This window comes from Schistocerca piceifrons, chromosome 7, assembly GCF_021461385.2.
Source record: "Schistocerca piceifrons isolate TAMUIC-IGC-003096 chromosome 7, iqSchPice1.1, whole genome shotgun sequence".
In the NCBI taxonomy this organism is placed as follows: Eukaryota; Metazoa; Arthropoda; class Insecta; order Orthoptera; family Acrididae; genus Schistocerca; species Schistocerca piceifrons.
In genome coordinates, this window is record NC_060144.1 from 551,878,949 (window position 1) to 551,901,151 (window position 22,203).

The 22,203-nt window shown below is 41.4% G+C and overlaps 1 protein-coding gene across 1 annotated transcript in view; it reads right to left on the bottom strand.

Annotated features, from left to right (window-relative positions):
• The window catches only part of LOC124805157 (carbonic anhydrase-related protein 10-like), a 383,495-nt gene that overhangs the window by 327,388 nt on the left and 33,904 nt on the right, over positions 1 to 22,203 (bottom strand). The window lies entirely within an intron of this gene.

Consider the following 22,203-nt stretch of genomic DNA (forward strand, 5'->3'; position numbering starts at 1 on the left):
ACGAGACAGGGAAACCATTAGCCGCGCCGGTGAGGGGCCGACCGAGCGTGGAGAAATTTTGGAGGCCCAATAACAGGAGAAAACCCAGGTGTCGTCGTTACGAAAATTCCGTATGGAATATTCAACGGTGGGAGAGTGTGCCAGTGTTAAGAGAAAGGGGTGCGCCCACAAGTAGTAGATCTGCTGTAGACACGGTAGTAGAAAATACATTCACTGTCAGTGAGAACAATTTAAGTAGTGTTCCGGAAAACGATTATAAAGTGGCAGCTGTAACACCCACAGCGGAAATGGAGATTGAGTTTAAGAATGATTCGCAATTGTTGAGAGAAGGTCAGATGTCGGATAACACGTCCGTCATTGAGCGAGGGGATCAGAGAGGGATGAGGTCTGGTTAAGGCAGTTCGGTCGCTTATACGACAAACTAAGAGATTATAGTGGCCTGTACGGGAGAAGTGTTTATGGGAAGCGCGGGCAGGATTTGCCGCGTCTCGTCCCACATGAAGATAGTATTTGTGAAGTGATAGAAAGTTCTGGCCCTAACCGGCAGACTTTACTAGAAATAGTTGATGTTAATGGGGAGCACGAGCAAGGTTCGTCGTGTTTCGTCCCGCAGGAGTTAGATGTTGAAGTAGCAACGGAAAGTTCTGGCCCTAACTGGCAGACTTTACCGAAAGTTATAGTGGTAGAAGTAGCCGACCCATCCGACGCAAACCTCCAGTTTAAACATTGCGAGAGTATTAAGGAGAAAGATTGCGAAAATTTTAGTGATAGCCGGACACGATTGGTAGAAATGCACATAGATTACAGCGTGTATGAGGTTAGAGCTGACATTATACGGTCAGACGATAGCAGTGTGGACTGCGCAGATCTAGAGGAAGTAACTGCAGATACTACTGGGCACATTCCTCCAGGTAGATTGGCAGATGAGATCAATCCGACAAAGTGGAATTAACGAAGGTGACAATTAGTGAATTGATAGTAAAGCAACACTCACTAGTTGACGAGTTACAGGGAAAGGTTTCGGTATTGGAGGCGAAGCTGCAGACTAAGCCTCAGGGCAAACGTGTTGAAATTAAAACTGTATGTGAACAGAGGCTGAAAAAGCCGCGAGATAAGCCGGATTTAGGATCAAAGCCAGATGGTTTTTTCTGGAGTGACCTGGATATAGACGAGGATTTACTGTGGGAAAATAAAGAAACAGACGAGGACAAGTGTAGACAGATAGTAGTGTCTGTTAATATGTACGGCCTACAACTAAACGTGTTGATTGACACAGGTGCAGAACTGAGTGCTGTATCTGGGAAAACATTTGAGTTACTGTAAGACAGACCTGGTATCGTAGTTATGCCGGTAACAGGAGTGAAAATTATCGGTGCTACTGGGAAGGCCAGTAAACCGGTCACAGAACAGATTTTTGTCAACTTCGAGATATGTGGGGCACGATTTGAACAAGAGTTTTTCGTCGTGCCAGACTTAACTACGGAAGTAATTATCGGGTTAGATTGGCTATTAAAGTACCGTGCAGTGATTAATTGCGAAAGCAAAACTTTGACATGTACGTCACAAGATAAAACAATAGTAGTTAGTTTTGACGAGGCAGGAGATGGTGGGCATAGGCAATACCAGCCTATACTCATTGTTAACTGGTCGGATGCCATTGACGTAGGTATGAATTTGAAGTACTGTAACGTGAGGAATCTCGGCATTGACAATAGTGTAGAAAGTGAATTGGAAGCTATTGTAGACGGTTTGTCAAACGTAACACACGAACGAAGACGAGGCTTGTATGAAGTAATAATGAGGGATAAGAGTGTGTTTCCAGACAAACCGAGTATTGGTGTGAAAAAAGATCGTTTGCCAGAAATAATGAAGCCAAAAACCGATGGTCGCATACGTCGTCATGACGCTAAAGCGCGTTTTGCTAAGTTGGCAAACGGAGACTTAGTACTTGTAAAAGCTTATGAGGAATCGCGCGAGATAGACAATGAAATCTCTAAATTTAAGTTTGTTTATAATGGACCACATAAAATCATTGGTATACCTCACACAAATGCTTATTGCTTAGAGTATCCAAGCTCTGGAAAGCTATTAGGTATACGGAAAATTGTAGACTTGAAATTGTACCAACCTAGGACTGATTAATACCACAGCATGAGTAATTTGTACAGTATGTAAATATAGAGTGTAAGATTTAAGCTTTGCTAGATTGCCATGCTTTTGCCTGACCAAGAGGACGTTAAAGAAGTTGTAATTAATAAGTAATTAATTTTGACTGAATGATTTAAGAGGAATTGATTAATAATCATTTGAAAAATCCAAGCTGCTAGTTTAAGTTTTCAGCTGAGTCACTGTAGATTAAGGAATGTAAATATGATTTTGTAACTAGCAGTAAGATTTCATGAATGTGTGTTTTACTAGTCATTGCCGATGTACTTAGACGCTGTTTTAAGTTTCAGGCTAGTACATGCGTGTGATGATGGACAGTGTTGACTTATCCACTGTGATAGTGTTAATGGACTCCTTGAGATTACTTGGTAGTGAGTTTTTCCGAAACAATTCAGTGAAACGGACGTTCTGGAAATGCGGTTACAGGGGCGAGTGAGATCAAGCGTGCCGCACAGGCGGGCGCAACAATACTGGCGAGGCGGAGCCGCTGTCGGCTCTTGTGCCGCTGTCGGCATTCTTTGTACTTGCGGGTACGGAAGGCGGAGTTGTTTTTCTTCCCATACAGCTGATGTGAAAGAATTCTCCTATCAATATTTATGTTTTGTCGATCTGCTGTATATTATTTTCTTGTTTAGCGTAAAGTCGACTTTCATGACGAGAATATTAATTATGAAAAGGTTATATAAAATGTATATTCTATGTAATTAATTATTAATTTGCGTATTTTGATATACCTGTTTTTTATGACCATGATGATTTTACAATAGCTAAACCATTTTCTATGTTTTCTATGAATTTTAATATGTTGTCAACCTGTTTTTCTTTTGTGTAAGATGACAGAGTGGAATAAGATTAGGAATGTCTCGACTCAATTATTATGGTCTAAAAATTGGTTTATGGTTAATTAGTCGAATGCTAAATTTTGTTGATGTTTTGAGCATATGCATTTCCGCTGTTTCCTTTTTGGGAAATTTTCCGAGTCTGTTTAGGTTACACGAACATCCTCAGACAATGTGGGGCACGTGTAACGACGGAAATGCATATCCTCCTATTTCCATCTATTGTACTGCAAATTTTTTCCTTATTTTGTTACGTGAAAATATAACAATTCTGTGTCTTTGTATATTGTAATTGTTTTACTATATATATATATATATATATATATATATATATATATATATATATATATATATATATATACATATATATATGCATTTATATCCATTGATAATTGGTTTGTTTAGTCAATATTATTTGTAGTTATACGCTGGGTCTGGCCTAGGGAAAACTATGCTATCGAACGAATACATCGATAGGTCGTGTGGAAAACCAAAGTGCTTAGGATCTTAGATAGTGTTAACTCTGCCGCGTGGAGCGCGGGCAGAGCAGAGAGAGTCTGGCTGGAGTAGCGAGTGGAGCAGGTGTGTTGTGTGTTGTGTGAAGCTCCCGCGAGTTGCCGCGCTTTCGGGGTTTGGCAGCATGTAATTGCGCTCGACTTGTGATGATAGTTTCTGACATGGTGTCGCGGACGGGAAGCATTAGCTGGCGCACATCAAGAGTCCGTTTCGTCTGGTGGTCGTGTCGAGAAGAAGGCGCGCCAACATCCAGCTTCTGCAACAGCGACGGCCGACAATGAGTGACTGTCGCCACCTCCTCGATCGACGGCTTCAAACCTTCAATCAACCAACAAGGAAGACTGGAAGCACCTAAAGTTTTAGAACTGTATGGCAGACCTCAGCTTTTCAAACTTTTAAAATTGTTGCATCACAAAATTACAGCAACTTAGCATGAACCTTTGTTGCTCATTGTCCCAATTGCATTGCCAAGCAGGGTCCCTTCCTTTTCCGAAATGAGCCCGAGTGTCGTTGAAATTCAAACGCCAGCATCATTCGATTTCACTGCTTTAATTTCAAAGTTCAGTTAAGGTATTCATAGCTGGCTACAATATTTAGATTGCACAAGCACAAATCAAGAGTGCGAGTTTTGTCGCCGTATTTTAGTTACCTGTGACTGCAGCTCAGCTTGGTACATACTAAATTTTACTATTGTTAATTGTTCAGAATCATTTAATTCAAGTTCAAAGTTAAATCTCTTATTTCTAATTTGCGTAGATTCAAGTAGCTTTTGAAATGATTGTTGAGGTAGTCCAAGACTAACCGTATTTTACTGAATTTCGATGTGCTTCAGAAAGAAAGCTCACTATTAACTTCAGTCACTAAATTAATTTTCGATTTTCTGGTTTTATTAATTCTTTTGCTAAATTAAGTCAGAGTGTAGCGAAATTTATTACTTCTGACAAACTTTCAGTTTTCACACTACATGTGTCAACCTTCAGTTGCCACGCTCCTAGTGCTAATTATATGTCTAATAACCTTTCTTTTTTTAGTTACTATAGTAATTGTCCTTAGGACTGGCGACCGTAATTTCCCCCAAGTCTCAAATACCTAATTACCGCTAGTTAATTGTTAACGTAACGGCCGCACAATTACTTTCTTTATTAACTTTACCCCTTTTCAAAATTAATTTCCACCAGTTTCATTAGCATTTTTCCTTTCATTTAGATGTAACCCTTTCCTCCCTCTTTACCGACAGATTAACTTCGGTGACGACTGCTTTTCCCAAATTTCCATTAGGTACACGCGGTTTAATTTTTCACTGTCATTAAGGTCGATAAGTGAGGGGGAGGTTACAATATGATTAGATGACTGTAATAGGTGTCCATTTAGTGTATTTTCATGCTAGCACGACCTGGAGGTGCTTCCTTGGTGTTTTGTGGGTGTGTTTCGCATCATGACTTGAACCAACCTTCAGGTTACCGTTAACTTGGTCCAGTACATTTGTTTGTAAATTCTCAGTGACCAGGTGTGCCCGCTCTTCTACATCGCCACAGTAAGTTTGCTGTGGACACTGCCACCTTCCGATAAAGCAATAGCTGTGTTCATAAGGCTATACCCATACGTTTGATGAACTCTCAGACATCCTATCACACATCGACTTGCCCAAAGATTCACGCTCACGTAATCACATAGAAAATCTCTGGGAAAATCTGGAAATGCGCGTGAAGTGTAGTGTAGCTCACAATTTTTTGTCTCTACAGCATCTAATCACCAATGATTGTGAAAAGCGGGAGACAATTTAGGTTGCCTTTTTCATTTAATCTGAGACTTGTTGTGTTTTTTAGGATGATATGGGTGGGGACTGCATTCAGAATGTTTTTATTGAAGATCACGAGTCACTGTGACTTTTAGTACGGTGCTCTTGGAGTCTTCATTTCCTTTCATCAATGAGGTAATAGTCTCACTAGTTTCTAAATGCTTTTTGAGTGCATGAGAAGATACAGTGTGTTGGAGTTGAAGCAGGGTGAACTGAGAACGTAACGGAAAACAGCACTTTGTAGAGAGCGGAGAGAGAATTTGGACTTCACAGAACTGGAGGATGCCGAGGTGTAGCAAAACATTGACTAGCTTTGCAACCTCGCCATGCGTGGTGTCCACCCTGAAGTGGAGAGGTGCCACAGGCTGTAAGTGGGGGCTGCTTCCTTATGTTCTGCAGAGCACGTTTCTGATTAGAAATAGGCCAGAAAATAATGTACTAAACTTGTGAGCTGCCATTACTAATTTCAGAGGCTCTCTGATGCAAGACTAGTCCCATAGGCGCAAAATCGCGCGATTGGTACATTAGAGTGTGATGTCATGAGCACAGAGCTAGAGCGGACGTTTTTTAGTAACAGGGTAGAGTTTTCCTATACTCTTTCGCCGGACTTCTCTGAGCATTGGGTCAATGACAATGCGGCCTCAAACCCAGAAGAATTTTATTGACTGTGACAACAGCCGCAGATGTCAGGGTTGAGACATGGAAGAGGCGGCTTCGACTCTATCTCGAGCAGTAAAGGAGGCGTCATCGATTTCAAGTGAGACGTGGTGGTGGCCCACAGAGACTTCCGATGTAGGGGGCATCCAACGAACGGTGTGCTGTTGTGGCAACGCGCCCTCGTCTTCTCGAGGTAGCCTACACAAAGGCAGCTTTCATCAGAACCCACTACCGTGGGGGTATGTGGCACTACTTGTCTACAGGCATAACATATAATTCGCGTAAATAACGGACCGCTAGGTGGCGAAGAGTTCTCGGGCTTCCATCCGGGTGGCGGTGTGTTCAAACTGCGACGTTTCGACGAGTGACAAACTCATCATCTTCTGGCGAAGTGCCGAGACTTTGCGGATGCCGGTCCCTTTATACCTGTGGTGTGCCCCCCACCACCTGGCCGCGGGAGGCTGGGTCCAGAGGAGCCGTCGGGCGGGTTGGAGGGGGAAGCGGGTGCGCCGTTCGTGTCTCCGTCAGAGCATTCTGATCGCGTCTCGTGAGCTGGACGGTTCTTGTTGCGTTCCTGGCGTATTGCGGCTAATGCTGGATTCCAGGCCGCGCTCAGTTGATAGCCTTCGTCCCTGTTCACAAGATTCTCGTGGACCCGTATTTCTATTGATTCTTTAGTGACGCTATCCCAATAGCTCGCGGCTCGGCACAGCACCCTGGTGCTTGGGTAGTTCAATTGGTAGAGCACTTGTCAGCGGAAAGAAAAGGTCCCGACTTCGAGTCTCGGTCTGGCACACAGTTTTAATCTGCCAGGAAGTTTCATATTAGTGCATATCAATCTGCAAAGTGAAAATTTCATTCCGGAATGTGTTAAGCATTTGGAGTTTAGCATGTAAGCGAGAAGAAATTTTGAAAAGTTTTGAAATTATGTTAATAGTGTATTGCATGTCGCCAACTGCTCACATTATCTAACAATTGATGTCAGTGTTATTTGCGCTCCCCTTCAAGATAAAGTTAATTTTCCACGTATCTCAATGCTTATGACGTCATTTCACATGAACTGTGTGTGGTACAATCATGTAATTTTGTAGTTACATTCAATGGTATATGTGGGTATTGAGTGCAAAATATATTGCGTAAAGAAGACATATCTGATGCTGCAGTTTTACTACATGAACAGCGAAATTGTCCTTTCATCGTTTTATGGGAGGTATTATTAAGCAAAAATTTCACAGAGATTTCAGATCCTTTGCAAACTTTGCAGGAAACAGCAAATCGATCTAAAATTGAAATACTGGATGAATATAGTACGGATAATCTTTCCGTAACTTGCAGCCATGGTCATATAATGCTGTTTAAAAGATATGTCCGACGTTCGACTGTATAGATTGTATATTATATTCTACAAACCTGATTTCGGCTCTAGGCCATTTTCAAGAATCGCAATGTTAATCACGGTCAGACCTGAAAATGACGTCATCGTCGACATGTTCTAAGACAAAGAGAGAGAGAGAGAGAGAGAGTGAGAAAGAGAGAGAGAAAGAGGGAGAGAAACGACGCACTACGAAGGAATTATCCAAATGGGGTGGAAATCGGTAAATGCGATGTACATGTATAGACAAATAAATGATTACAGTCTCAGAAAAATTGAATGAATTATTCAAGAGAAAGAGCTTCTCGAGTGGAGCAGTCAATAACGCTTTTGTCCACCTGTGGCGCCTATGCAAGGAGTTATTCAGCTTGGAATTTATTGCTAGAGTTGTTGTTCATCCTGGTGAGGAATATCGTAACAAATTCTGTTCAATTGGCGCATTAGATAGTCAAAATCCTGACCTGCTTGGAGGTCCCTCTCCACAATGCACCAGACGTTCAATAGTGAAGAGAGATGCGACGAAATTGCTGACCAACGCAGGGTTTGGCGATCACGAAAGCAAGCAGTAGTACTCGTGCCGTTTGCGGGCGGGCGTTGGGTCATGGGGACTCAGTTGGAAACTGGACTCATCCCTAAAGGCGGTTTTAGTCCTGTCTATGGCATTCCAGCAAGAAGAAGCGTGTGGAGACGCCACGGACAGCGGTGGGATACGAACCTGACTGTCGCCCGCCCTCTGACCCGACAGCCAGGAATGATCATCAGGGGCGGCAATTCTTTTCATAACAGAGTCCCTTCGTTGTCATCCGCGGCTCCCTTACAACACAGCAGTACGTCGACGATATTGTACGCCCTGTTTTGTTGCTCTTCATGGGAAGCCATCTTCGGCTTACATTGCAGCAAAATAAAAGCCGCTCGCACTTGTCGAGAGTTTCTACTGCTTGTCTTAGCGCTTGCCAAATCCTGCCTTGGCATGCAAGGTCGCCGGATCTCTGCCCAGCTGAGAACGTTTGGAGCATTATGGGCAGGGCAAAAAACGTGTTCAAATGTGTGTGAATTCCTAAGGGGCCAAACTGCTAAGGTCTTCGGTCCCTAGACTTACACAGTACTTAAAGTAACTTACGTTAAGAACAATACATACACACACGACCGAGGGAGGACTCGAACCTCCGGTGGGATGATGTCAGGGCCCTTTAACCTATAAATGGGTAGATTATTACAGAATTTAAATTTTTCAATTCGTTCAGCGATCATATGAAATCATATGAAATCAGGAGAGCCTCTGTAAAGTTTGGAAGGTAGGAGACGAGGTACTGGCAGAAGTAAAGCTGTGAGGACGGGGCGTGAGTCGTGCTTTGGTAGCTCAGTTGGTAGAGCACTTGCCCGCGAAAGGCAAAGGTCCCGAGTTCGAGTCTCGGTCCGGCACACAGTTTTAATCTGCCATGAAGTTTGAATCATGTGAAATATTCCAAATCAGATTGTTGTTGCCCCTGGAAACCGTTAGACATGCAACAAGGAACTGTGACCTCGCACCGTGCACCGGGTTAGCCGTTTAGTAGTAGACATTTGCTGGCTGCAGCGACAATCGAACTGATGTGCACCACACAGAAAATAACCGAACCTAACCAGCATAACTCATCTTATTAGGAGGACCTGTCGTGTCGAGCTACACATGATCTATTCTATCTTGACGTACTGAGTTTCACGCACAGGTCGTATAGAAGAAGAGATGACCTTCATCCACGATTAGTACTGCCGTCAGATGTACAATAATGCGGTCGATGCGTGAATCTACAGACATTTAAAAAAATTAACATTGCAACCACCCCTTTTCAGTTTTTTCCGGGTATACTGCAGATTTTCTTTTGGATACTGCAACTTAAACGTAATATAATGGTCGTTTGTTGTGGTTGATTGTTCTTGGAGTTCTGTAAAATAAAAAATTCGAAATAGCTATTTACTCAGAAAAAATTTTCACGCCTGATTCGCTAGTTCAGTTATATGTTTCTTAAACATGAAACACGTGGTTTTATTACCTGAAAGTACATCGGCTAAGTGGACTGTTATGTGCTGAACTAACAGTATTTCTTGCCGTACGTTGGCAACAATCTGTTTTTAGTGCACAAGATCCGAAATAGTACGTCTTTAATCTCTGTTATTATATTCAGTAAGGATCGGTATGATGCAATTAAGGTCTATTATATAAGTACCAGCTAATCTGAAACGTTTAAAACTATACAAGAAGCGTATAAAAGTGATTCACTTGAAACGAACTATTCTTATCTTCTTCACGTCTTAAGATTGGTCGTGATTCTTTAGCAGATCCGTATCGGCAGAAAGATTAGAGTCGAAATGAAGAAAACGTTGAATTAAGGGGGAGATGCTTCGCGCTAACCGATGTACCAGACTCATAAACATCACGGGTTACTCCACCGATCACAGTATCATCAGCATGTGTTCAACGCTTGTTGCGCACTTACTGGGATCAGAGCTTGTACATATGACTGGGCTACTCTGAGGCATTATGTTTTTACGCAAAATTTGTTGAACACTGTCGTGAGGCGTGAAAGTAGTGTTACAAATATCATCTGTCGAGAGAGAGACACTCGCTATAATGTCCATCACGTTAAGACTGTAGTGTGAACAACGTGCGCAAGTAGTAATAGTAATCCAAGACGAAAACAGTTCTCATTTTAATTTTAGATTCCGTAAGAATTATTGATCCACAGTTCGGTCCTCCTGACTGGACAGTGGCAGGGACTTTCTTCGAGGAAATACCTCAAATACCTGCTCGCTGGAGTTCTTCGTTTCCGAAAGTTTTTAACACGCTTGTGCGTCACTTTTTGCCACAAGATAAATAAAAGTCCTCCAGCATCCTCCTCAGTGTCAAACTTGCCCTCATGAGAGAGTGTTTTGATAGTGTTGAACGATTTGATTGTATGTCTTGACGACTCTGAACAGAATTTCACACAAAGCTTTTGCCAAGATGCTCAAGATCCTCTGGAATCGGTGCTGTGGCAATGGAAGGGATGTGCGTTGAAAAACAATAAGTTTTGTTGTTACACTGTACTTTTTTTGGAGGTATGGTCCAAATTATTTTATTGGAAAGAAATATGTTCCATTGTCATGTTGCATCACATTATGCTTTGTCCAGAGTTAGTAGGCCATCCTTGTCATATTTCTTGTTAAGTCATTTCATCATAATTAGTCCTCTCTCGGTGCTTATGAATAACGATAAAGAGGGAACTTCGACGCTTCTTTCTTTAACATTTCCATTTGCCGAACCACCATCATCTGACAATTTTTCAGATGCCTGGTATGGTAGGATAGTAGGACAAGGGCTGCTGGTGTAGAAGGACTATGTCGAAGTCGAGGACACAACAAAAATATAACTTTTTATGTATTTACTGAGACAGTTGGGTGAGTTTATACTGGTGGCATTCATCGAACAACTAAGCTAGTTGTGGTTTTATAGACAAGCTTATCACTCTGACAAATCAGAACAAATAATTTGATAGAAGTCACTTTACTGGAAACGATGAAGCAAAATATGACTTTGCAGAGAGACACAGCAGTTTAAACAGTACACACGTCCAGATCCAATGTTTAAACAGAAGTTTCCTCAAAGCAGAATTTAAGTTGAAACAGTTAGGCGAAATTTAATTTTACATATATGCTCAGTAATCTGAATAGTAAAACAGAATGCAAACCATTGTTTAAACAGAGTGTAATTGAGGCAGAATTTAAATTGAGGCAGAATTTAACAAAAATATTTCAATGCAATAAAGTGGAAAAATTCAAGTGCTTGAATATGAAATAGATATAGATATACATCCACAAATGTACTGAAAATTTACGTGGATATACGCCATGTTCATCAAGTACCAGTCCCTTGAGTTGACCTAGTAGTCTGGCTACGCGTTGAATAACTTCGGCAAGGATACACAAAGAGATTGAGTCCATCCAAACAGACTAAACTAGAATTAAGACAGGCTATTCTGAAAATTAACAATTTAGTGGGCAGCAGTTGATCGATACCTATACTTATCCTTAACACAGCCAATAACAAGAGCACAAGAGGAACATTAAGATTTGATTTTAAGTAATGATTAGAAAGAGAAATACTCAGACGGAACCCCCTTAAAAGGTAACTAAAAATCCTTTGAACTACCTGCCTAAAAAATACTCTCAAACCCCTTTGAATGGTGAATTAAATATAACAAATGTTTTCTTGAGGCCCACCAGAAAAAGTATTTGAAAAAGTATAAATTAAGAAAATTTCAAAAGAGACTTACACCTTTGAATAAATCTATACGACTGAAAATAGTGAGGCTTTACAAAGAAATCCTTAAAGGGAGATAACAATTTTTCAGACCTTACACAAATAGTAAGACTACACTGACCGACTCTGAAACGGCGAGCACTTTATCTTCTAGACCGATCCCCCTTAATTCGGGGACAGAAGTTTCAGAACTAAAATTCCAGCAACCAGTGAGCAAGCTGGAAGCCCATAGAACATGAGACGGCGGAGGGGGCTAAGAAGGCAGATACAACCAAGTCAAATCAAATAGCTCCGACGGTCACGGGGTGCAGGAACTTAGTTCACTGCGGACAGGGGAATTTAAACAGTAACCGCTAATGGTGAAAACCGCAGAACAACTTCTGGACAGTAACAATCAAGTAAAGCGGCTCACCAGGGAGGCAATGGCCAGCAGGGCAGCTCTCACGGATACAATGCTGCAAGCAATTCCTGTGAGACAACACACACTGTCCTCTCGAAATCCAGTTCGCCGTTCAACGAACAACTCTTGTGAAGCGTTGCAACAGCTACCATTCGCTCCTACGTCCCCACACCCAGCAGGGTGCACTCTTGCCCTCGACGCTCCTCGAAGGCCCGCAGCCTTTCACACGCGCAGCCGTTCCATCGGCTGCCCGCGCTGCCTTTTCCGTGTCGCTCGGCAACCAGCTGTCCCCCAGACTCCCATTTCAACTTCCCGATTACTCCCACGTAAGACTGCTGCCAAACCAAACAGGCCACTAGCAGAAGTATACCTGGGAGGTAAATCCTCTGACCTACGGTACGGGTGCAACGAACTCGGAACGGCCATATCAGTGCGTACATACAGAATAAACGTATTTATCACTTCCGCACATTTGTACAATCAGGTCTTTCCTACTACATCACAGAAAGAATAATTCAATTCTGCAACAAATTTCAGCTAGTAAACGCGAATACATTGTTTAATAATTGCAAGTGGTGGGGATATGCTTGGAAACGACCTGGAGACACTGGACGATTCTAACTACATTAGATCATGGTGGGCAAGAGATTCCGAAGTCAAGTAGTCGATTTTGAAGCGTACCTAGCGTCGGATATAGATCATGCTTCAGTAATGATGAAGACTAGGCAGAATTTTTAAGAGAATCGACCGGAAGATTCTCTTTGTAAAGAAGTGGGATATGGAACAACTGGGGAATGGTGATGAGCTTTTATAGTTATCTAAGGCTGTAGATCCTGCTATAATAAATACCAAAATAAGCAGATCAGCTGAGGAGAAACCGACATCTCCAAAAAGGACTTTCGCGGAAGTTAGACAAACAACGGTACAGGAAAGGTAACTGCGAAGATACTTTGGGTTACAGAAGAAATACTTCCGTTGATCGAAGAGACAACAGTGTAGCAAAATGCACAAAAATATAGGATTACAGGAATATAAATCACGGTGGGATGCAACAAATAGGAAGTGCTGAGAAGGAAAGCAAAATGATTAGAAGAAAAATGTGAAGAAACAGAAAATAAATGGTCGCTGGGAGGACAGCTTAGCATTTAGAAAAACCTAAACAATCTTCTGTGAAACTGAAATCAAAGCCATCCACATTAAGAGTGCAAAGGGAATTCAATTGTTACACGCGCAGGAAAGAGCAGATATGAGGAAAGACCTCTACGAGGGGAAGGAATTGTCTTAATATGTGACAGTGTCTGGGAGTATATATGGAAGTCACAGAGGCGTCAGTACTACACTCAAGCTTTGGATAATTTGCAATCAAACACGACGGAATGCATTGATAACATTCTTTGGGAATTTCTTAAATCTTTGCTGGAAACAGAAAATAATGACCAGTCTCAAGCTGTTTTGTAGAATAAATAGATTAAGGATCTGGTGTATGGCGATCAATTTGGCTTTACGAAAGGTAAAGGCACTCAGCGGCTGTTCTGAAGTTGCTCTTCATTATGAAAGTAAGACTAAAGGAATTCAAGACACGTTCATGCGTTTTGTTGACCTGGAAAACGCGTTTCATGACATAAGGAGAATCAAAGCTTCCGAAACTTTCAGGAAAATACGTGTAATCTTTAGGGAAAGGTGGTTAATACAAGCTAAGTTCAAAAACCAAAACGGAAAAATATTAATGAAAGAAAAGGAACGAAGAACTGGGATAAAAACGGGTGTAATGACTGGTGTAGTCTTTCGTCCCGGCTAGTCCATCTCTGCATCGAAGAAAAAAGGAACATATGAGGGACTGAAATTGAGGATGGAAAGATATCATTCGTAAAATTCGATGATCGCGTTGCTAACATCAGTAAAAGTGAAAATGAATTAAAGGACCTGTTGAATGAAATGAGCAGTCTAATGATTACAGAATGTGGACTGAACGTAAACGCGAGACAGAGGAACGTAATGAGGGTCATTAGAAGTAAGAACAGCGATAATCTTAACATCAAATTTGCTGACCACCAATTACATGAAGTTAAGAAACTTTGCCACTTTGGAACCAGAATACCACAGGAAAGATGAAACAAGGAGGACGTAATAGTTATCTAGTGAGGCAAAAAGGGTAGTTCTAGTCAAAATAAATTTGTTATTGTCAAATATAGGGCTTAAAGCAGTGAAGAAATTTCTTAGAATGAACGTTAGGAGAAAGCGTTGTCTAAAGTGAATCACGAATAGCGGGGAAAGTGGGAAAGAAAGAATCTAAGATTCTGAAGTACAATGCTACAAAAGACTGTTGCAAAGTAGATGGACTGATTAAATAAGAAATGAGGAGGTTCACCACAGAATTGGCAAGAAAAGCACTATAAGGAAAACATTGAAAAAAATAAGTGACAAGATGATAGGATGTCTGTTGACACCTCAGAGAATAACTTCCAAGGTACCAGAGGGAGCTGTAGAGGATGAAACCTGCAATGGAAGACAGAGACTGGAACATATACAACACAGAACCCTTCTCTGAGAAGAAGATCCTGGCACGGAGAGCAATTCGTGGTGGCACGCATCAAACAAATCACAACACGGGTGACCGATAAATATGCATTATCTACTGAAGGACCAGGTAGTAACTCCATCCTCGTTTACCAGTGTTAAACTCATAGGCGCTATTCAGAGAGAGAGAGCTTATATACACATCCATGACTTTCTGTTCCAGAAATTCCAATAACTGCTCTCACCTAAATTAATTATAAATGGTATCTCACGGTAATTTTACGCAATGTAACATGAAGCGAAACAGACGCTATGCAAATCTGGCATCAAAGCACATTCCTGCTTTCACGCAAATTCCTCGCCTAACTAGACGTTGAGTATGGTCTTTTACAAAAGCTTCATTACGGTCAGGAGCAACCCTTGCTTATTCTAGCGGTGATTTAATGAAGCCACCTTTTCAGGAACTGCGAACTTGTCTTAGTTAAAATTGCCGCCTTGATATAATATTTTTAGCCTAGCCGTTCCACTTCAAACGAACACTAAATTCCTAACCGGCTATATTCACTTCGTTAGAGATCCATGGGCCTCCTTTGTATTCATAATAATGCTGCTACTCAGTTACTTACCGATTCTCGAGAATTAAAACAAAAAACCATCATAGGAATTTCATCACTAATATCACTATGCTGACTGTGACACACTTCTCACTTGAAGAGGAGCCACACCCTATTCCTCAGCCGCATCCCTGTTACGAAGTCACAAGCCACACCCCTCCCAATAATGTCATCATGCCCCTCCCATCTCCTAAAGAGGAAAGTGACCAATAAGAGAGTTTTAAAGAAAACGCTTACATATTTAGGTGTCCCAATCACAGCCCAATGATTTAACAACCAATGAAATTTTTAACTCTATCTTAAGCCACATTTCATGGCCAATGGGACAGATTCTAGAAAGACATACACATAATTTGCTCGTCCAGTCGCAGCCCAGTTCTTAACTAGTCACTAAATTGAAACAAGCAATTTCAGCTCAGTATCTTGCCAAGCATTCATACGAAAGAGCCAATTCACTTCAATGTTACATGTGCTTCACACTTCAGCAACAAGCAAACTTCAACATTTGTACCACAAATATTGCAAGATGCAACTAAATATTTCTGCAACTAAATTGTCTGTATTATTTATGAAAATATGTAAAGAAACTCTTACGTGGCAGTGGAAACACACGTGGATTCATTGTTAGCGCTATTGATTTAACTTGCAGGATATAGCTGCCCCTGTCAACGAAAAAAGTTCGACAGCTACACAACACTTGGTGAAAACCATTACGGTCCCTCAAATTAGATGTCACGATGTTATTTTCGTTTCTAAATTGTTCTACAACATTCACATCTACATCTACATCCGTACTCAGCAAGCCGCCTGACGGTGTGTGGCGGAGGGTACCTTGAGTACCTCTATCGGTTCCCCCTTCTATTCCAGTCTCGTATTGTTCGTGGAAAGAAGGATTGTCGGTATGCTTCTGTGTGGGCTCTAATCTCTCTGGTTTTATCCTCATGGTCTCTTCGCGAGATATACGTAGGAGGGAGCAATATACTGCTTCACCTCTCGGTGAAGGTATGTTCTCGAAACTTCAACAAAAGCCCGTACTGAGCTACTGAGCGTCTCTCCTGCAGAATCTTCCACTGGAGTTTATCTATCATCTCCGTAACGCTTTCGCGATTACTAAATGATCCTGTAACGAAGCGCGCTGCTCTCCGTTGGATCTTCTCTATCTCTTCTATCAACCCTATCTGGTACGGATCCCACACTGTTGAGCAGTATTCGAGCAGTGGGCGAACAAGCGTACTGTAACCAGCTTCCTTTGTTTTCGGATTGCATTTCCTTAGGATTCTTCCAATGAATCTCAGTCTGGCATCTGCTTTACCTACTATCAACTTTATATGATCATTCCATTTTAAATCACTCCTAATGCGTACTCCGAGATAATTTATGGTATTAACTGCTTCCAGTTGCTGACCTGCTATTTTGTAGCTAAATGATAAGGGATCTATCTTTCTATGTATTCGCAGCACATTACACTTGTCTACATTGAGATTCAATTGCCATTCCCTGCACCATGTGTCAATTCGCTGCAGATCCTCCTGCATTTCAAAACAATTTTCCATTGTTACAACCTCTCGATATACCACAGCATCATCCGCAAAAAGCCTCAGTGAACTTCCGATGTCAACCACAAGGTCATTTATGTATATTGTGAATAGCAACGGTCCTACGACACTCCCCTGCGGCACACCTGAAATCACTCTTACTTCGGAAGACTTCTCTCCACTGAGAATGACAAGCTGCGTACTGTTATATAGGAACTCTTCAATCCAATCACACAATTGGTCTGATAGTCCATATGCTCTTACTTTGTTCATTAAACGACTGTGGGGAACTGTATCGAACGCCTTGCGGAAATCAAGAAACTCAGCATCTACCTGGGAACCCGTGTCTATGGCCCTCTGAGTCTCGTGGACGAATAGCGCGAGCTGGGTTTCACACGACCGTCTTTTTGAAACCAATGCTGATTCCTACAATTTCTAGTCTCCAGAAAAGTCATTATACTCGAACATAATACATGTTCCAAAATTCTGCAACTGATCGATGTTAGAGATATAGGTCTATAGTTCTGCACATCTGTTTGACGTCCCTTCTTGAAAACGGGGATGACCTGTGCCCTTTTCCAATCCTTTGGAACGCTACGCTCTTCTAGAGACCTACGGTACACCGCTGCAAGAACAATGTGAAATCCTCATGATTAATTTACTGATTGACACTTGGTGTCACAAAGCTGTTTCGACATCAAAAAGATCTGACAGAAATATGTAAAGATACTAAGAAAACTGGTGTAACTTGCAGTGTTTCTCCATCTGTTTTACTTCTAAAAAAATATAAGCACAAATACAGCGTTTGTGTCAACGTTATTTCCACATCAAAAAAGCGTTGAGAAAATAACAACACCGATGTGACTCACAGTATTTCCATACCTGATTTATTTATTAAAAAATCTGTAAGCAAACATACAAAGTTTACGTCAGTGTCATTTCCACGTCAAAATCACATATGGATAATGACAATATTGGTGTCAATTAGAATATTTGGGTAACTGCATTATTCATCAAAAATGTATGTGTACAAAATGTTTGTCAGTGTCATTTCCACGTCTAACATGTCTCTCAAAAACATGTAAAGGGTGTAACCTACTGTAATTCCATACCAGTATTACTTATCTAAAATATTTAAAAACACACCAACCGTTTATTTCCGTGACATTTCCATGAGCAAAATATCTGTAAAAAATATGTAAAGGGGGTACCTTACAGCATTTACAGGTTTGAAATTTTATCAACAGACGTCACTTTTTCTGAAATTTTAGGGGTACAAACAATACCATAGCGGTGGGCTCTGACGTGATCTTTAATGTGTTATATCACTTAAACTGCACATTTTCGTACGACGCAATGCAGCAAATACGCTCTGCAAACACTCCCCAAACACTTTATAAACATTGCTCAGCAATAACACTGCTTGGTAAAAAACGTAAAAGACTCACAGATTTTCAATGCTTTTGTAAGGTACATGTTAGGGTAAATAAACCTGTGTCTCATGGGTAGTGGTAGTGACCATGACTGGGCTGACAGCAGTCAACACATTAGCTGCCCCTCGTTACCAACAAAATAAGCATCGCACGAAATTATAACAAACTGCACAGTCATTGTCCATTGCAGATAAAGCTGTTGGTGTATGTACCATAATTTGATAGTGGGTGTGATCTACTGGGTTAATACCAGAAGTTGGCAGTGTGTGTAAGTGTGGTGTGGTGTGGTTTGTGTGTGTGTGTGTATGTGTGTGTGTGTGTGTGTGTGTGTGTGTGTGTGACAACTTGGTAGCGTGTGTCAGTTACTGGACCTCTCTCATTTTATACTCGATTACAGATAACCATAAAAAATTTTAAACAAATTGTCCAATTTTACATTTGTTTCCAAATAAACACCAGACAAAACAATACCAAGCTCCCCTGTTTTATATTTGGTCACAGATATGCATCAAAGAAATGTTCAACAAATTGCCCCACACATCACGTCAGACTTTGTTGACTAAACGGAAGTACGTATCTTAGCACAGCCCCCTCTTACACGATTATAATGTCATTATGGTTAGGGCCCTTATATTTAGAACAAGTCTCAAATCATAAGTATGTGGCTGCCTACAAGTTTCAGCAATTTGAATTTCCATTGCGTCTTGCACGAACTGTGGTGCAAGAAGCGGATTTAGCTTGTTGAAAAATGTGGCTTAACCTTTAACTTAGATTACTAGCGCCAATAAGTGAGCTGTGTTTGCATTGCACTATTAAAGAAAAAATTCTTTATATATTTTGGTAAACGATATAGACAATTCAAGTGTAGAAATATTTAACTGTGTCGGGCACCTGACAAGATGACGTTTACTCTGGATCAGCTCTACGGAATTGGCGTTACACCCACAAATGTAATTAGATGACTAGTTGAGGAAGACTTTATGGATGTTGAGAGTTGATTGGGCCATTTAACGATGTAGATGTCACCTGGCTAAACAGTGGTTAAAAGACTACCTGGTAGCCATCACTCAATCTTCTCTCTGTTAATAGACAGTGTCCTCGGTCATTTTAAGGGTGTCCGAGCGATTGCTTAATAAATGATTGGTGAAGATGACGTCTGAAGCCACCGTTGTTATCAAAGAGCTAACCAAGGGGTGCCCACAAGGCTATGTGTACGGCCACATTCTTTCGGGACGTCAGTATGGGGCTGCTCCTAATCACCATGCAGGCCATTGTTCAGGAAGGTGTAGCTTATATGATCGTCTCTTACTGGAGCAATCAATGTCAGAGTCATTGTGACAGTTTCCCACCTGACAGTATGGGGTGAACGATCAAAGCCATAGATTACAGCTAGTAAGTCTGTCTACCTTTTCTTGAAAGGAAAGTCGAATCATGAGGCAACAGGTTAAAATCCATCATCAAAATGTAAGACCACAGAATGTGACGAAGTACATTGGTCTGCAAAGATAAAAGGTGGAAGTAACTTTCGCATGATGTGTCACTGCCGAGCAACATACCTCGATGAAACTTGAACCACAAATAGAAAGAACTGCTACTGTACAGTACAGAAGGTAGGCAATGAGACCAACAGAAATTACACCTATATTCAAAGACGACAATTACACCGAAGTCATCGCCATTCATGATCCGGAACTAGTTCTTAATAGTATGTGATTCTTGTGCTCCCAAGCTGGCCATATGGTTGTTCAGGAGCTGTCGTTGTAGGGCATTCCATACCTATTATGTTCAGCAATATTCCTGGGTGCATTATGTGTTCCCAAGACTCGACATTTGAGGATATGTCCAGCATTGGCGAACACGATCGTTTCGATACTCTAGGTGTTATGGCGTTGAGGGGCATTGCAGAGGTATACAGACCTCTACATCTTTGGAAATGGTTCACTTATCGGTCAACGTTATTGTGACATCATACTCCTGTTCCATGGGCTTCTTTACGGGACTCCATTCGGCCATAATATTATTTATGGATGACAAAGCGCGACCGCACCGAACACTGCAGATGGAAGACGAGAAGATATCCGGCAAATGGATTGGCATACACGTTCCCCGGAATGAAATTCCACCGAACACGTGTGCGACGCGTTCGGGAGATGCACTCCAGTACGTCTACATGCATTAACAACCATTCAGCAGTTCTGAACCGCGATGACGGAGAAATCGAAATCCTTACCGCAAAAACTCCTTACCGACGTTGTGGTCACCATGAGCATACATTTCTGTCTGTATTGATCACACACCCTATTAACACCCATGTCCAGTCTTTTGTAATAACCAACAGACCATCATGGATCGTGATGACTTCAGCGTACCTATCGTCTTCGAATAAAGGTGCAATTTGTGTTGGTCTCTATGTCTATTTGTTTAAGTCACTGAAGCAGCTCTTTCAGTGTACGGTCCAATTTTCATCGTGCTGTGTTACTTGGTAGTGACACATCATCCGAAAGTTTGTTTCATTCTTAAGTGTTGCACACCAGTGTACTTAGGTGACTATCTAGACCAAAAACTGGAGAGCACCACATCCAGATGGAAAGCTATACAGCGCTTGCATTATTTAATAAATAAATAGCACTAACAAGAGGAGGCCGCCAGTTGTGAAATTAAGATTCGATTCATACTGCGCATAATAAAAGCTCATGGCCAGAGGTGTAATGTGGCAAAGCACCAAGATGCACTTCTCAGCCGTTGTCGAGAAAATCGACAGTTAAAAGAAACCGTTGCGGTGAAATACTCTCTACGATTATTAATTTTCTACAGCGTGGTGGTGCAGCGGTAAGCGCTCGGGTTCGTAATCCGAAGGTCGCTGGATCGAATCTCGCGCCATGCAACTTTTTTTTTAGTATTTGTTTTTTGTAATTCATATATAAAATTCCCGGCAATGAGTTGCAACAATTAAGCATATAACAAGTTGTTGAAAGTCGTTTGTCGTGGAAAAACTGGCGACTTCGAACATCATTATGTTTTCCGCAAACAAAGTAGTATTTCACAAATGTTATTAATTGTCTTCATAATGTTAACCACGTATAGTTAACGGAAGACGTAGAAACGAATACGTATAGCGTAAGTCAAACGTTCGAATTAGAATAGAGACCCCACGAACACAAACTTGCTGTGGCAGGTATGAAATATAAACTCCGTTACTCGCTCGTTACACTTGAAGGACAGATGTTGAATGGGCCGAAACGAGCCGCCCAATAACAGCGTAGTTATCTGGTAACTTCGAAAGAAGGTAGATGCGGTCCCTAGCGCAACTTATAACATCGTCGAAAATCAGTGCGGACGGGACAGCTTTGGTACACCCTGTTAAACAAACGGAAAAATGGAGGCGGTACAATTGGAGAGCGATCCGCCCTCACCAACATGCATAAGCAATTCATTAATAGTTTATATATATATATATATATATATATATATATATATATATATATATATATATATATTTGAATTGCAAAAAACTAATAATAAAAAAAATGTTGCATGGCGCGAGATTCGATCCGGCGACCTTCGGATTACGAACCCGAGCGCTTACCGCTGCGCTATGACGCTGTAGAAAATCATAAATCGTAGAGAGTATTTCACCGCAACGGTTTCTTTTAACTGTCGATTTTCTCGACAACGGCTGAGAAGAGCATCTTGGTGCTTTGCCACATTACACCTCTGGCCATGAGCTTTTATTATGCGCAGTATGAATCGAATCTGAATTTAACAATTGGCGGCCTCCCCTTGTAAGTCAAACGAATACAATCTTACCAAAACGGTTTACTAGCCTTGGCAGAGATGTGCAGCTTAAGCGTGTGGGCCCACAAGTTGCTCTAGCTTGGACAGCCATGGTAGATGAACAGGAATACCACGCCAAGAGATGGGCTCATGACGGTAATATCACTGAGCCCACTTTACTATCTGACAAGACGACGTGGGAGAAATCATGAGACCTTCTTCTGAAAATATATCTGAATAAAAATCTGAAGTTATAGAAATTTGGTTCCAGTACCGCATGGGGAGTCTTTAACTTTGCACCTC